Source organism: Barbus barbus (genome assembly GCF_936440315.1).
Source record: "Barbus barbus genome assembly, chromosome: 44".
In the NCBI taxonomy this organism is placed as follows: domain Eukaryota; kingdom Metazoa; phylum Chordata; class Actinopteri; order Cypriniformes; family Cyprinidae; genus Barbus; species Barbus barbus.
The window spans coordinates 2858384-2874243 of record NC_136722.1 but is presented as its reverse complement, the minus strand read 5'-3'; the positions used below and the strand labels follow the sequence as shown (position 1 = coordinate 2874243).

Genomic DNA, 15860 nt, shown 5'->3' with positions numbered 1-15860 from the left:
TAGGCTTGATAATGTAAATTGAGAATGTTCTTGAGGGAAAACCACATGGACGTGCAGCCAAAGCCTAAAACAATTACTGTGTTCAGGCACGGCTCTAATAAAAGACACCCTTTCCTTTTCTCCCAATGATAAAAAAAAAATGTGTCTGTGTTTCATTGAAATTCTGGAAATGGTTTATGTCTTTTTAAATCACTTATTGTTTGCTGTGTTTATTCACTCAAACCTCTCTTTTGATATTGCTAGATGACTATTCGTATCAGAGGTCTTATGGTTCTGGACACTGATTTGGAATGCCGTGTCCCATCCCATAGGCCATTTATATAATATGATATAATGAATAATGTAATGAATAAAGCATAGATTGTTTACGGCTTTGTCGTCCGTGAGAACTTTCTTCATGTCTCCATTTCCCCAGGGTCACACGAAGGCTGCAGGTCTCTGCCAGCACTTAATCAAAACTGAAAATGAATGTTGACTGATTAGGTTACTTTCAGATTGGACCTCAATTAGGGTGTGCTAATTGTCCTTTCTTATGTGAGAATCCCGTTGGGAAAGCAAGGGAGGGGTTGGACTAAACTTCTCCTCTCTATTCTAGAACAGGGGATGTCAGACTTTTTGATGAGATGGACTCCCAAAAAACGATGATCCCCTTGTTAGGGACCCGATTCCTAAAATATAAGATTTATACTGTGAAACTTAAAAAGATTATAAACACATGAAATATAATCAGACATATTAAATATTTTGTATGACACTGTATTTTTGACCCATTATTAGAGGGTCTATTGTTAGATGTAGAAACAACTATAAAATCACAATAGAAACAAAAACAAAAAATAGGGAGGGAAAAAAACGATAAAATATACAATAAAATTACTTAATCTAATGCTTTCAAACCATATATTTAAAAAAAGATGCGTTTTTTTAGTGGTTTTGTTTCTGTGTGTGTTTTTTTGTGTATTATGTTTACTTTCATTAACATTTTTATTTTGTGTTGCTGTTTCATAAATATTTGTTTTGTGTTTGCTCTTTTGCTTTGCTTTTTAAAAAAAAAAGTTTTGTTTTGTGCTTTGTTTTGGTTTTTCATATTTGTTTTTTAATCTTGTATTTTTTTGAGTATTGTTTTATAAACATTTTTGTTTTGTATGTTGTGTTTTTGTTTATTTAATGTTTTGTTTTTGTGTGTTTTGTTTTATACGTTTGTTTTGTTTTGTTTGATAAACAGCTAGGCTTTTTTGTTTTTGTGTTTGTTTTATGTGTTGTGTGTAGATTTGTTTGATAAACATGTTTTGTTTTGAATCTGTTTGTTTTGTGTTTTTGTTTCAAAATGTTTTGTGTATGCTGTTTTAGTTTTGTTTTGTGTTTTATTTTATAAACCTTTTTGTTGTGTTTTTGTTTCATAAATATTTTTTGTTTCTGTTTTGTGTGCTGTTTTGTTTCATAAACAATTTTGATTTATACTTTTGTTTTTGTTTTATACATGTTTTTGTTTGTTTGGATCAAACACAGGGCTAAATGTTGCTTTAGTTTTAGCCATTTTAACATGCAAAATTTGTTTGATTGATTTTGATTGTAAACATAGTCTATATGTAATATAAAAAGTATGTCGGAAGCTTTTATTTTCCTTTTTAAAAGTTATAAGCCTATTTATTTTGCCATTCCAGCTCTACATGAGTAAAGTCAGTGTGGTTTAATTTAGAATATCTGTCTCCTGCTCTGGGTCTGAAATTGCTGGTTTTGTATGAGTGCTTGCAGTATAATATCAGACGATTGCAGTCAGTAGCAGGTGTTTCAGTTGTTCATAATGAAGTTTGGTAAATGTAACTTCAGTGGAAAATCTAATCAAATCCTCTCAGTTTGTAAGCAGGACACGGCTTGAAAACATGATGATATATTATAATTTAAGTCTCCTTACTGGAAGCACTGTCTCACGGTGGATATCTTAAGCCTTTTTATCAAAAGTTACACATCCCCCTACCTCAAACTCGTTATAATAACAGCCCAAAGGCAGCAGCCAGTGTCAGCTGTTTAGAATACAAATTTCATTGTGCAATATTCATGCATGTACACGCAACACAGACAGTAATTGTTAAAAATAGATTTTGATTTAACTATTCGCAAAAACATGATATAATTCAGTCATAATATTTCTCGCCATGAAAATAGCCACAGAAGCTGGAATGGCTTTAAAGGGGACCTATTATATTCCTTTTTACAAGATGTTAAATAAGTCTCTGATGTCCCCAGAGTGTGTATGTGAGGTTTTAGCTCAAAATACCCAAAACATAATTTTTTACAGCTTGTTAAAATTGCCACTTTTAGGGTATGAGCCAAAACGCTCTGATTTTGAGTATATTGCTTTAATGCAAATGAGCTGTTGCTCCCGGAGAAGAGGGCGGAGCTTCAAGAGCTGAAGCTCGGCATTAGCAGCGCTAGCCTTTGCAAATAAACATTCCACGACTAGTACAAGCCTGTTATCTTTACAGAAAACGTACTCTGTTTCAAAGTCAGTCATCTGATTGTACCGTGCATAATAAATTCGCATTTATGAATTACACAGACGGGGAGCATGGCATGATAAAAATAACAACATAGCTGGTCTCATGATGCATGGCATGTTATCACAAACTTTTATAAGTCCCACTCGTAATTATGAGCTCGACAAACTCAAGCGATCGACCTGCATTGCTTTCATATGCAACTTTTAACCACCACATTCCTATTCACGATCATTCATGAAGACAGCACCAGTGAAAACAGACAGAGGCAATGAAACCTTTTCATATAATTTCATCGACGAAGACGGCGACGGAAAATATTCGTCAACAAACTTTTTTTCTGTGACTAAGGCGAGATGTTGACGAGCTAAAACTAATATCTGATGACAAAAACTTTGACGAAATGCATGCTGTGTCTTCGTTAACAAGACGAGACGGGACTAAAATGTTATTTGAGGACTACCGGACATTCAAAATACTTCCTATAGGTAAGTTAACTGTATTGTCTTTCAAAATGTGCGTCTGTGTCATTGGATAAGGGGCGTTTGCATATCTAGTCCCAGTATGGCAGCCGCAGTGGACGGATAGGCTACCAAAACACGAACTAGCGATCTGAAACAATGGCCTCAGCACCCGAAGGGTTAGGGACTGGGTGACCAGACGTCCCATTTTCCCCAGGAGTCACAATTCGTTGTCGATTAACTTAAAGTTAGTGAAGGTGGGATAAGCGGAATCATGCTGATAGAAGTGCTCTCTCTCATGCACGCTCCACTTCTTCAGTCTCATACAGCGTGCGATCAGTTCTCAGTGCTCAAATACACACAACAGTTCACATGTTATTGATTTGGTCTAAAGAGAGAATTGATGACTATTTTTGTTTGAATACTACATATAAAATAGCTACCAAAATAAATGTTTTCGTCTCAAGATAAAGACTAAGACTAAATCAGAAATGCCTGCCAAAATTAACACTGTTCCTTTGTCTGGAGCTGACGTTCACGCACGAAGTGTTGGTATTGATCCCTACACGTTTTTTTTACTGATTTTTTTTCCGGGACATTTCCTTAGACAATGAAACTTAACCACAGTGACCTCAGCGGCTCAGATGGAGGGAGTCTATGGAGACTGCTATGTTCGTTAGTGCATCCCAAAACACAACACTTGAAATGCCTCTTTGGCGCTGACATTGTATATCTCCAGCAGCTACAGCAAATGATCAGTGATGGCGGAGGCGGACCACAGCTTCTCACTCAGAGCTGTGTCTATGCTTATAGGGCAGCGTCACAAATGGGCGGGACTTTTTCCCCTCTGTGACGTGAACAGAGGGAGAATCTGAAACAGCTCGTTCTGAGAGACTGTTCATGATATAAAAAAAATGAGTGTGTGGATTTTTACCATTACAGGCTGGTTATTTTCACAACACCTTATAAAAGTGATTTTTGCATAATAGGTCCCCTTTAAACACAAACAAACAAACAAACAAACAAACTATTCACTTTTTGCTTTTTTTCTCATAAAAAGCATAACTGTAGTATAAATAACTTGCAAAATGAATGCAGAGACTTGAATTTGATGATTTTTAAAAGGGTTTAAACTGTATCGGTTGATATTGGATATTTCATTTTGCATGCTCTTTTCCCATATTTTTGCATTTAGATTACCTTTTGTCATCATCTAACACTCAGTTATATAAACATTTAGTAACATCTCAAAATAAATATACATTTTTATACTCTATAATGTTGTGATGCCTACATTAATTTGTAGCATTCAAAATAGTTTTGAGGGTCTATCTTTAATTTATTTAGACAAAATTGTGCATTATTTGCCATTATTTATCAGTCATAATATGAAATTAATCAGAGATTCAATTTCAGACAGAATTTTAATTTTAGGGGTCGTTTACACTATACCATTTCCAACTAAAAACATTAAAAAGTGTTTTGGACATACATTTACATGACAACAGCGTTTTGGGGGCCTGAAAATGCAAACTTTTGAAAATGGGTTTCAAAGTGCAAGTTTTTAAAAATCATAGCATTATTAAACTACAAAAATATAATTACATCATATACATGCGTGTTGTTGGTTCAGTGTACAGTCTGGTTCTCATGAGAAAACCTGGAGATTTAGTTTGGTGCTCATACTGCACATATTGTGACCCATTTAATATAACTATTTCAAATAAAATAATAAAAAATAGTAATAATAGTGCTCATAAAATGAGCAAGCTTTGATTTTGCCAGGTTGCCAGCAAGTAAATATATGCACTGTTGGTTTTAGTGCTGCAGAGTGAAGCACATCAGTAAATGTCACAGTTTGGCATTACGTTGTAAAACCGGCAGCACGTAGCCTAAATTTATGCATTCATTTCAGATGGGAATCTTATGCGGGATTACAGTTAGTCAATCTAAAATGGCGATTGCGCATTAGCTGCTGTCAACAATGTCGGTACTCAAATGAACGGTCTGAAATGATTTACATGGTATATTTTTATTTTTTGATGGCTTATGCGCACCTGCATAGCCCTGTGCATAGACGATGAACATTGTCTGTACATAAAACTTTTCAAAAACACAAAGGATAAACTTTTCCGTTTTTAGTACATTTTTGTCATGTACAGTAAACAAACACGGAAAAAATGGTCCAGAAAAATTTCCACTCTTTGCTAGTATACTTTTTGATGGCATATTTCACAGTTGCAAAGAAACAGCAAGAAATGCAATTGAATTAAACATAGTATTTTCTTTTAAAATACACTTTAATAGTCCTAATTTTAGAACTTCAAAACTATAATTCAGTTAAAATTTTCAATGTGTCACCACATCGAATCCTGGAGAAAAACAAAATGTTGTCATTCTAGATAAACCAAAAGTCATCTAAAGACAAGTGAGTCAACATGTTTTGTAGTTACCGCTCAGTTGGCGTGCGTTTTATTCTCTCACCAAAGCTGAATTTTACCCGCAATTGGAGTTTGGCGAGTGTTAATTTTGGCTCCTGCGTGCAACCGATCACAATAGGAAAAGATGTCAGGCTGAACATCATCAAGCTCTATGCACACACGCAAGTGGCATCCAGCGAGCCCCAGGGTGCTTCGCACGAGTTTGGAAACATCCTGGTAGCAGGACAATTTGGGCTTGATCTCTTTCGCTGAACGAGTCAAAGCGGGCCCACGCTAAGATGAAGCTGGAGCGCTTTTGTGTGCGGATGCGTTTGCTGTGTGTGTATTCGCCTTCCTGCTGTTTCCTGGACTCCCCCAGGCATGTGACCTTTTGGCCCGTGCTTGATTTATTCATTTGAAATCATTTAATCTGATGGGCTACATTTTGTCAAAACACTGTCTCATTAACTGTGGTCCGTGCACTTTGTTTCTTGTTCGACCTATTGTACTGCCAGAGGGCACCAGATTAAACACACATAGAGCGAAGCACTTGTGCTAAGAGAGGCTGAGGCGATGAATGCACGCTTTGTTGAGGTGTGCTGCTGTGGCCAAAAGACGATTAGCGATGTCTTGATTTACTCATGCACATAGTCCAATGGAAGCTGATGGATTGCATTTGAGAAGGTCACGTTAGTTGAACTTTGGGCCCATCTGCTCTTCACGAGATGCTGTCGAGAAAAAAATGGGAATGATCTGTGAAGGGAATCATTGCGTTTGACATGTTGAACGTAAGCTGGTTGATTTCCGTTCATTGTGGTTTCAATGGCATCGGAAGATCGTCCCAGAGGTGCCGCTTGGGTTTTGGATCTTTGACCTTTTCTGTTTCTAGCCAGTCTTGTTAGTGCTATTTTCTTGCGGATTATTGTTTATCCTACCTCTGCGAAAAGCTCGGTTTGGCTGCTTTCAAGTGAATATGTGCTTTTTACCAGCGGGCATTGAGCCTATAAAGTAGGGTTCGATGGAATGTATGGATTGGCGTTTCTGCGGGGAGCACGGCCCCACAAAGTTCAACCTGAAGAATTTCTGGGCCTGATCTTTCATTTCAAAGATTTTTCCTCAAACCGCTAATGTGCATATTGAAAATTCTGATTCACCCTGAGCATTCGACACAACTTCAGTTGTACAGGTCACTGAGAAGCACAAAACATTTGCAGGTAAATTCATACAATTTTGACTTTTTGGGCTATTTTGCTTCCAAAACATCCAAAATACACATTTATGTGTTTATTTAATTGCAGTTTATCTATCATCTTTAGATTTCAGTTACATATCTTTGAAAGCCATTTTCTCAAAATGAAAATTTCAAGTACTCTGTAAAATCCTTCAGAATATAGATATGCTTCTTCATCAGATTTGGAGGAATTAAGTATTTCATCTCTTGCTCACCAATGGATCCTCTGCAGTGAATGGGTGCCGTCAGAATGAGAATCCAAACAGCTGATAAAAACGTGCATCACAGTAATCCACACCACTCCAGAAGTAGAAAGTAAAGCTGCATGTTTGTAAGAAACAAATCCATCAAGACATTTTAACTTAAAACGGCGTAAAATACGAGTCCTCTATCTGTAATAATCCTTTCTCCAATGAAAAAGTGTTCTTGCCTAAATCAGGAGAGAAATATTATGCACAGATCAAGTGAAAACAGTCAGCTTTAACATATATGTGGTTGCTTTTTGTTTTGTTTTGACAACAGGAGATGGATTATTTTGCTGGAGGAAGCGTTATTATGAATTATGAACTCATATTTTAGCCGGAAGCAATGGTATAAAGTGAAAATGTCCAAATGATGGATTTGTGTCTTACAAACATGCAGCTTTTGGCTTCACAAGACATTAACTGATGGACTGGAGTGGTGTGGATTACTTGTATATTATATTATGTGATGTTTTTATCAGCTGTTTGGACTCTCATTCTGACGGCACCCATTCACTGCAGAGAATCCATTGGTGAGTAAGTGATATAATGCTAAATTTCTCCAAATTTTCAAATGAAGAAGCAAACTCATCTACATCTCAGATGTAAATGTTCACATTTTCATTTGTATGTGAACTACCCCTTTAAGTGGAGAATCCTAGAGAAAATAAACATTAGATGCAGATTTGCTTGAAATACTGCATGGTTGCGTTAGTCATAAATTTAATTATATCAAAGTTTCCAATGCTGTCGTTCTGTTTATGGCAGTTGGTGTGTGAGGTTTTTCTTTATTACTTACACTTAGCTGGCAGTCTGCTCTTTATACTTATTAAATCTCTATGTTTGCAGGGTTTCAAGACCAAAGATGGATATTTGATTGTGGCAGCAGGAAATGACCAGCAATTTATGAAAGTGTGCAATAAAGCAGGACTCCAAATACGCATATTAATAAATCTAACTAATCTTTATTTGTACATTTCAGTCACAGTCATATTTTATAGCTATGTGCATTTGTTTTGACTGATGGGAAAAGGCTTCACATTTCCTAACAGTTCTGTCATCAAACGTGTCTGTTTGCCAAGGTTCTGAGCATGAATGGCCTGGCAGAAAGCCCAAAGTACAAAAGCAACAAGTTAAGAGATCAGCACTGCAAAGAGCTGCTGCAGATTCTGTCCGAGAGGTAAGCGTCCTTTCCTTTAAAGTCAACATGAAATCTAAACCAAACCTGTGAGCGCTGTGCACTATTCATCTGTCCACATTATTTTAGACGGTAAATGTTTGAGGAAATAATGTGTTTTTTTTTTTTTTATCATTCATCAAAATGTAATAACTTGCTCCACCTTTGAAATTACCTTCTTTTAAAGGGTCAATGACAAATGAGTGTTCAATATAAATAAAATGAAATCTATTAAAAATATAGTTTAAAACGTGTGAAGTTCTTAGCAATGAATTCATGTAGGTTTTATTTATTTATGCAAGTTAAAATTTAATAAAATTAAAGACTAAAAATATTGTGATGTAAAGTTAAAAACATTTCACATCTTGAATGTGTATTTATTCGTAATTATCAGTATAGTTGTTTCTGATATTTTAAGACATATTGACCTTCACACACCGTCTTGAGGGTCTCCAGCTCTATATTTTCTTTTCTTTTCTTTCTTTTCTTTTCCTGTTTTGACTTTTTGTTTGTTTTTTACTTTTGTTTTAGGTGTTGTTTTTGGTTTGAATTTGTGTTGTTGTTGTTTATTTATTGTTGTTTTAATTTGTGTTTTGTTGTGTTTTTTTTTGGCTTATAATCTTGTTTTTTGTTTGTTTTGGTGTTTGTTGTTACTGTTGTTATGTTTTTTATTTATTTATTGTGTGTGTGTTTTGTTGTTTTGTATTTGTTATAATTTACTCACCTTCATTGTGTTTCCAAACTCATATGATTTACTTTCATCTGCATAACTCAAAAGGAGATGCTTTGAAGAATGTTCATGCTGCTCTTTTACATACAATCATTGTAAATGGGTACTGGGGCTGTTGAGGATGCAAAAGCACCATAAAAGCTCATGTGCTAAAATTTAAGTCCTTATATGCTGAAAATCTTCTGCAGCTTTACCAAAAGTAAAATGAGTAAGATGCATCATTTCCAATTAATGCTGACTACATTTTTTGATATATGCTGGAGAAATAGCAAACAAAATAGCAAACCAAAGATGTTCCTTGTCTCTGCTTCTTTCCTTGTCACAACCTAATTTTCAGTTTCTGATGCATTTTGTGGTCTATGTCTGAGAATTGTGAAACCATTCTATTAAGAAACCAAATTAATGGTTGTTGGCATTGAAACATTTTGTTCGCATACCATGCTCTTGGCAACAATGGGACTGTTCTGTGCAAAAAATCTACCAAAGTCGGTATAAAATTCAAAGGGCACATTCTGTCTGGATGAATCAGCATCAGTCACCAAAGGCCAAGACATGGTGTGTGAGAGCATGTTTACAATATGAGAAACCTTATATGTTTACAATGTTGCTCGAAAGAGAAGCCCGGATTAACTTTAATTAGAGTGGGCATATTAAGTGAAATCTTTCAAAGTGTGTTGGTGGTTTTACACAGTGCTGTTGTCCTGAAGGGACAAGGAGGGGAAGTGGCCACATATGACTTGCATTTCAACTTATGTTATCGTGTCCGTGCCCCGTTTTCCAGCACCCTCCCTTCAGTCTGCTCTTAGACCTTCATTCAGGCCTATGTCCTCAGGTTCATGCAAGAGATGACTGGAGAGTGGTTGAGACACTTCAAAGGGTCCCCTGCGGCCCTATCAACAACATTCAGCAGGTGTTCGCCAACACTCAGGCTAGTTTGAGGTCACATCAGTGATTTCAAACAGTGGCGGCCCGAACTTGGTGCAAACACTTGTTTTTGTAAAAAATGTCTTTTAAGTAAAATGTCTTGTTCAAACATGAATTCATATTACAGTTGTTAAGGCGAAACATTTCCCATACCGATATACAGTATATAGTTCTATACACTGTAAAAAATTTCAGACCTCCCAACTCAAAATTTTCTAGTGACTGATTACATCTACATTTTTCCATTGGCCCAATTGAATTTCTGCTAACTGAATTTCATCAATTGTGGCAACAGTCTGTTAACATTGGCTCAATGAGAAATAATATGTTGAGCCAATGGAAAAATTTAGATGTAATCAGTCACTAGAAAATTGGGAGTTGGGAGGTCTGACATTGTAAAAAATGTATATATATATATGGGATGCATAATATTGGATTTTTGCCGATATCAGATATGCCGATATTTTTCAAATTATTTTGGTTGATACTGATATATTTCCTTTTTGTTCGGAAACAACACCAAGTCTCTCCTGTGCAGAAATTATAAGCAAAATATTTTTCATTTTGGTTAGTTTTTAACAAGAATTTATTTGTTAAAATTAAATAAACCATATTTTTCTTGACAGCACATTGAAGCTTTGAAAATTCCTATAAATAAACTATGTATCAATCGTTGCACCCCCCCCCCCCCCCCCCATAAAGATGCAGTGTTAACCCTAATATTTTATTTTATTTATAAGATTTAACATTTGTAGATGGTCTAAAGCAAAAGAGTTGTACAAATTCAGAAAATCTTTTAGAGCTTATGATTTGTTTAAAAAATAAAACATATTACACATGAATAATCAGTGTATATAAAATTATTTAATTTACAAGTGCCATGATTGTGATTTTCTTTTTCATGCAAGCTATAGCTTCTGGCCTTTAAATCAAAACATACTCATTTTATGACATCAACTACTGCTTTATTTAATCAGAAACAGTCTAAATTTTACTTGTGTAGGCTATTTTACTTTTAATTTAAAGGGGTCATATGATGCGATTTCAAGTTTTCCTTTCTCTTTGGAGTGTTACAAGCTGTTCGTGCATAGATGAGATTCCTAAAGTTGCAAAGACTAAAGTCTCAAAACCCAAAGAGATATTCTTTATGAAAGTTAAGTCTCGTCCACGCCCCCCTAAAATGGCTCATGAAAACACGCCCCCACCTGTCTACGTCACGATGTGGAAATATTTGCGTAATGCAGCCCAAATGTTCACGCAAAAAAAGAAGGCGTGGTTTCAGTAACCGCGGTAGTGTTGATGCAGCCATGTCAGGGAGAATCTGTGTGTTTCTATGCGAAAACAAAAGCACTTTACTTGGCCTTCCGAAAGTAGATGCAATTAGGAATCATTGGTTAAGATTTGTTTACAACACAACAGAACAACCCAAATGTTCGAATGTGTGCAACACATTATATGGACGACAGTTTCATGAACCTAGTAGAGTACAAGGCTGGCTGTGCAAAAAGGCTATTTAAAAAAAAAAAGGGTCAATTCCGACTTTGCTAAGACAATCTGGCGCTTCTGAATCAGCGACTGTAAGTATGTTTTGTTATTAGTTCATTATTTGCTATTGACTGTTCAAATACGGAGTTTTGCACGTAACGCGTCGTGTGTGTGTGTGAGGGGAACAGGGTCATATCACAGCGGAGTGTACAGCCCATTAGAAATCGTCTTAATTGAGGCTTGTGTACTGCAAATACATACGAGCATCGTCACTGTGTCTGTCACGCGACTATGTTCCCTTTCGGGCTTGAACTGATAAAACTAACTTGAAAGCTGAAGCTCGCGATTATGGTGAGGGACGTTACATTTCCGACACGTGCTTGTGGTGTTCGGCCAATCACAATGCACTGGGTCAGTTGGCCAATCAGAGCAGACTGCACTTGTTGTAAGGAGGGGCTTTGTAGAAAATGTCACGTTTGAGAGGCAGGGCATAGAGGAACTACAATTATGTACAGTATATGGAAAATGTGTTTTCTGAACATTAAAGCATGTCAACATATTCTGTTACACCAAATACACAAAATAATGATCTTTAAAATAGCATCATAAGACCCCTTTAATTAGGCCAACAGCACCCCATACAGATTAAAACTCCTTACCGAACGGACATTAGGACCCGGGGGAGGCTGTCACTGCTGCCACTGCATGTGTTAGTTTAGTCAGTACTGTTTACTCTATCACACCGAACACATCATTCTGTACATGCTTTCACAGATTAAAGGCAGTGATCCAAAAAAGTAAATCTAATCATCATTAAGACACAACTTTGCTTCACGAATGAGCCACACTGCTGACGTGATCTAATCACTAGCACACCCTGAGCACATCGGGGAAGTCGTGGCCTAATGGTTAGAGAGTCGGACTCGTAATCCAAAGGTTGCGGGTTCGAGTCTCGGGCCGGCAGGGATTGTAGGTGGGGGGAGTGAATGTCCAGCGCTCTCTCCACCCTCAATACCACGACTGAGGTGCCCTTGAGCAAGGCACCGAACCCACAACTGCTCCCCGGGCGCTGCAGCATAAATGGCTGCCCACTGCTCCGGGTGTATGTTCACGGTGTGTGTGTTCACTGCTGTGTGTGTGTGCACGTTGGATGGGTTAAATGCAGAGCACAAATTCCGAGTATGGGTCACTTGGCAGTATGTCACTTCACTTCACTTCACTTCATATGAGTTAATGTATTCCTCTTATCGGCAAGACATATCGGCATATTTTTTCATATCGGGCCGGTGCCTATATTTACATTTAAAGCCATTATAGCCCGATTCCGATATCAGTCCGATAATATAGTGCATTGCTTATATATATATATATATATATATATATATATATATATATATATATATATATATATATATATATATATATAAATAAATTATTTGTTTTTTTATTTTCTTTTTTGTTTTAATTTTGAAGTTTTTAGTTTTTAACTTTTTTTTTGTTGTCATTTTTAGATTGAGCTTTTTTATGACATGACAGTTCGGTATGATTTCAGTACAGAAAACATAAATTGCTTTAAAAAAAAAAAATGTTAACTGAACAAATTACTCTCTTTAAATAAATTTAAAAAAATTAAATACATTTTTCCTAGGGATAAAAATCTACCTCAGCTTCTGCTCTAAACAATAGGTAGCCCTTTTACATTACTATATGGTTACAGTTAACAACAGAGCCCAAACTTAAATTCAATTACTATTTATTTTTAACTATAATATTCAGCACTCAAATAATAAAAAAAAATGTATGCAAACACATAAATTGTTTATAAATTATAACCTTTTTCATAAAATATTTAAACATTAAATAATAAAGACTAACAGTTACTAGTCACTAACAGGTAAAGTAAATATAATGAAGTGTAGTCTAATATTTCACAACATGCTCTTCACTCATCTCTCTAGCAAATAATGAGCTGTAGACACTGATGACTTGCCTGAGGTAAATGAAATGCTACATGTCATTCTGTTTGCAAGCTGTTTTACTGATGTCTTTCCATGGTTGAAACACTACTTGAGCGATTACATGAGGCATGAGATGTTCATTCATGTTTATTTCGCGTTAAAACTAGTAATAAAGAGGAAGGGATGAACGCTCAATTATGCTCCACGCTGCCGTTAGAACTGAGGCATTATACAGCGATCTGTCGCGTTACATCAAAGAGCGCCAAAATGGCATTTATTGTCTGAATTTGCTGAAAAAATTGAATGATTTGTTCGGGAAAACATGCGTACCAAACAGAAAGACCCGTACCAAAAATGTTTGGTACGAATACGTGTACCGTTACACCCCTATATAGTTTAAAGCAATAAAACAGATGTAGACATAATTTTTTTCTTAATATATAATTCACATAAATTGTCTGAATTTATTGACAAAAAATAATCCAACTTTCCATAAAAAGAAAGATTATAATTTAATAGAAAGCAATATTTCAAGTCATAATCTTTTATTTGGTAAAGCGTTTTATTGCTTCATTTGTTTTAATGTTTTATTTTGCAAAGTATTTTTCACACAAATGTTAGTTCTTGGGGAAAAAGCAGCTTTTAGGGGAAAAGTGATACTTTAAATAGCTTATTGTCAGGCTACTGAAACATGCACAGTAGGTAAGTTAGTAGCATGTCTTCTTAGCTACTTAGTTCCTCCCCTGGGAGTCCATACATACAGAGTTACACCATAAAATAATAAGTGTAATAGATTGTCTGGTAGTACCTATTGAATGACCCAGAAAAATAAGTGTCCACTGTTATTGCCGAGATTGCTTAAAAACAAGTCAAGATCATTTCTTTGATCAACATCAGTAGCTAATAAAGTGAAAAGTGAAACACTATCAGATGTACAGGCCCCTAGAGCAAGGAATTTAACACTGCTGCAATTTGAACCCGATTTTGTACACCAACTATGCAGAAGTTCCCGTTCTCACATACACACACTAATGTTTAATTCCTACCACATGTTGTTACAAAGAGTGCATGCACTTAAAGATCCCATCAGCGCACCTAGGCTCTCGCTCTACCACATCATATGATCAGAATTAGCAGTTATTGTTTTTGTCCATGTTGATTCGAAACACTCATTTGAACCTCTAGTGAGGCTACCAATATTTAATTTTCCTTATGCGGTTAGCTATATTTAGCCTTTCACTACCACTTTTACTCAAAGAATTTGAAAACATATTAGTCATTCATAGTTACGTAATCAAAGACAGTTTAAAGTTTTGGTATCTGCCAGAGAACAACAAGAGAACATGTATACCATGTGTTAAATATAGAAAACACCCCTCATAAACTCATTAGTTTAATTTTTCAGCTAACAATGTGTTTGAAAGTTATTTTTATCATCTTGTCTGAAACGTCATGAACATTCACACAGTGTCATTTTCACCACACATCAAATAATGTATTGTGTTTGAAGCAAATTACATTTTGAAACATTATTGGAATTAAAAGGCCAAATCCTTTGTTTAGCTAACACACACACACACACACACACACACACACACACACACAAATTGGGTTTCCATGTTATATGGTTTCATTCCAGAGAATTAATGTTTTTTATACTGTAAAAACTCTATTTTCTATCCACTTACTCTAACCCTAAACCTACCCTTCACTCGAAACCTTTTTCGACACTGCATTTTTTGATTTTTAGAAAACGTAATAAATTTTAGAACATAATAAATAAACCTAAATATACAAAATTAAATAATTATTTTCACCTTTTTTTTGCATAATTTGACAAAATTACAACTCATATTTCATGTATCTCACTAACTTTTAATGACTTTATTGGGGTAAAATTGATGTTTGTGGTGGAAATGAGACATTTGTTTAAAAAATGTGTGCTAATCAGTTCTGAAATGCTATTCAAATTGTCTTTGGATTTTCATAAAAAACAAAGAGTGAAAAGATTGTAAGTATAGGTAAAAAAAAAAAAAAAAAAAGAATAAAAAGTATAAAATAATAAATTATGGCATGATAAAAAATTACAAGATAGTTTTGTAATATTCATATAACAAAAGGGAAAAGGAAAAAGTGCATGTACACAGGTGGCCAGAATTGTTGGCACGCTTGGTAAATATGATTAAAGAAGGCTGTGAAAATAAATGTGCAATGTTAATCATTTTGATATTTTATTTAAAAAAAAAAAAAAAATCACAAAAATCTAACCTTTCATTGGAGAATAAGAATTTAAAATGGGGGGAAATATCATTATGCAATAAATGTTTTTTTTTTCTCAAATACATGTTGGACACAATTACTGGCACCCCTAAAAATTAGAGTAAAATATCTCTGAAGTATATTCCCATTCAAATTCACAATTTTGAGCAGTCCATGGTGAACATTAAATTATCCAGCCATGGCTTCCTGTTTCACAGAAATATAAATAGGAGGCCAAATTGCAAATTAATCAACAATCCCATTGAGAAAAAACAAAGACTATATTTCTGATGTGCAGCAAAAGATAACTGAGCTTCACAAATTAGTGAAGTGGCTTTAAGAAAAGAGAAAATTCACATTTCCACCATCAGTGCAATAATTAAGAATTTCCAATCAACAGAAAATGTTATAAATCTGCCTGGAAGAGGACGCGTGTCTATATCGTCCTAATGCACGGTGAGGAGGAGAATTTGAG

The 15860-nt window shown here is 35.4% G+C and overlaps 1 pseudogene across 1 annotated transcript in view; it reads left to right on the top strand.

Moving 5' to 3' along the window:
- LOC306863257 (succinyl-CoA:glutarate CoA-transferase-like) overlaps positions 1 to 15860 on the top strand; it is a 125656-nt pseudogene that overhangs the window by 39121 nt on the left and 70675 nt on the right. The window contains exons 7-9 of the transcript in view: positions 7702 to 7764; positions 7905 to 8032; positions 9592 to 9687. The product of the transcript in view is annotated as a succinyl-CoA:glutarate CoA-transferase-like (transcript). The remainder of the gene's footprint in view (positions 1 to 7701; positions 7765 to 7904; positions 8033 to 9591; positions 9688 to 15860) is intronic.